Source organism: Sinocyclocheilus anshuiensis, unplaced genomic scaffold (genome assembly GCF_001515605.1).
Source record: "Sinocyclocheilus anshuiensis isolate Anshui unplaced genomic scaffold, SAMN03320099.WGS_v1.1 scaffold569, whole genome shotgun sequence".
NCBI classification, from domain to species: Eukaryota; Metazoa; Chordata; class Actinopteri; order Cypriniformes; family Cyprinidae; genus Sinocyclocheilus; species Sinocyclocheilus anshuiensis.
In genome coordinates, this window is record NW_015536511.1 from 1,489,020 (window position 1) to 1,491,571 (window position 2,552).

The following is a 2,552-nucleotide window of genomic DNA, read 5'->3' on the forward strand; positions in this document are numbered from 1 at the left end:
CTTCTTTATGCACCAAGAGCTTGTAACACTCCAAAGAGAAAGGAAAAATTGAAATCGCATCATATGACCCCTTTAATGTTAAGAAATTATTATTTCAAGACATGTAAAGCATGTTTGCTCGTTTATATGGGCCGTCCCAAGCATGATTGCAATGTGTTCATTGTCAAACTCCAAAATCAGATTATTTTTAATTCTTAAAAAACGCCATTATTTTATTTGAAAAAAACAATTATTTTATTTATTAACAAAATATTTTAGTTTGTCTTGTATATTTTTTTCATTCGATCAGATAACATTTTAAGCTGTTATATGGTCATGTTACAACGTGCCCCTCAGATGTTACAATGTACCCCACCTACAGGGCATGTTGTCACATTTCACTTCCATTTTTTGAGGGTAAATAAAGAAAAACGTATACACCGTAATCATAAAACAAAGCAACATATTTTTACTAGACAACTGTAAAATTACTGTGGATAAAATTATATTCTGAACCCCATGTGGATTTACACAAACTGAGAAAGTCAAAAAGTGTTACTTTGTGCCCCGCTCTCCCCTACTCTTTGCTCAATCAGATTATATGTATGTGAAATCACTTGGATCAATGGATCCTCTGCAGTGAATGGGTGCCATCGAAATGTCCAAACAGCTGATAAAAACATCTCAATAATGCACGACTCCAGTCCATCAATTAATGTCTTGTGAAAATCTGTGTTTGTTAGAAACAAATCCATCATTAAGATGGTTTCTTTAAATCTTTTTTCTTTTGTCAAAATATCAGTCCATAATTTATAATAACACCCCTGTTGTCCTTTAAATTTAAAATCCAGCAATATACAGTATTTCTTTAGAACAGTTCTGGACTGTTTTCACTTCCGTTTCTCTTCTCATTCAGACAAGACAACTTCTGACTTTTTAACCGTTTGAATTTAAAAATGCCTTAATAATGGAACACAGTTTTCAATTCACAAGATGTTAACTGGTGGACTGGAGTCATATATTACTTGTGAAATATTCTCATGGTTTTATCAGCAATTTGAACTTTCTGATGGCACCCATTCATTGTTGGTGAGAAAGTGATGTAATGATACATTTCTCAAATTCTAGAGAACTCTTAATGGTCCTAAAATTGGCTTCATTTTCTTTCTTTTGACTTTGAGAGGAAATTTGACCTGGGCAAGGTGGGGGTTTTTTATTTCTCTGTATGAAAGCATGGACTGAAGGAAAACTGAAATTGTTCCTCTTTAAGTGATGCACAATATTTATACAGAGAAAAGGAAAAACTAAAGAAAACAAATGTATAGTTCGACCAACATAAAAAACAAACAAGATTTCACTTCATATATAAATAAATGTCTCCATAAATAGGAAGTGGAGTAAGTATCAGCAAAAGGCAAGGCAAACATTCATCTTCAGTACAAAACAACACAGCACATCTCTAAGAACAGGACTTTGAAATTTGTAATGCTTGTGAGTTGAATTGTTCGGCGTACAGTGGCGAGCCGAGTCTCTGAGGAAGGCTTTGTTATTCTAAAAGCACAGCACAGTTGTGTGGCCGCAGTGTGTGAAAACCACCAGCCTATAATGGTAAAAATCCACCCACTCATTTTTTTTATAATCTCAATAAATCATAAACAGTCTCTCCAAAGGAGCGGTTCCAGGTTTCTCACTACTATGACATCATACTCGGGAAAGTCCTGCCCATTTGTGACAATCTCTGCCCTATTAGCATAGACACAGCCCTGAGTGAGAAGCAGCAGTCCGCCATTACTGTTTTCTTGCTGTAGCTGTTGGAGATACAATGTCAGCGCCAAAGAGCCATTACAAGTGTCGTGTGTTGGGATGCACCAACGAACATAGGAATCTCCATAGACCACTGAGGACACGGTGGTTAAATTTCATTTTCGAAGGAAATGTCCCGAAAAAAAAAACTAAAAGTCCTATATGTTTGTGCTAATCATTTTACGCCGGACTGTCTCACAAACGAGTGTCAGTTCAGAGCTGGATTTGTGCACAGTTTGCTTCTGAAAGAGGGATCGATACCAACGCTTTGTGCACAAACGTCCAGACTCCAGACAAAGTAAGCATCACGCGGCATATTTTGTTTTCCAAAAGAGCTTCTTGGCTCTCTGTAAGGCTAATGTTGCTAAAGCTACCATTGTCTCTGCCTGTTTTCCCTGATGCTGCTTTCACGTGCTACCAGAATGATCGTAAACAGGAATGTGGTAGTTAAAAATTGCATTTGGAAGCAATGTGAAGTCAGTAACACGGTCACCACCAGTTAAACCGTAACACCGGTATGCCAGAGCATGAGCTCTTGTAGCTCCGTCCTCTCCTGAAAAGGGAGGCGGGAGCACCAGCTCATTTGCATTTAAAGGGACAAACACAAAAATGGCGCGTTTTGGCTCATACCCTAAAAGTGGCAATTTCAACAAGCTATAAAAAATTATCTGTGGGGATTTTGAGATAAAAATTCACATACACATTCTGGGGACATCAGAGAACAATTTAAAATATTGTATCAATGCATTCTATGGCACCTTTAAGTTTTG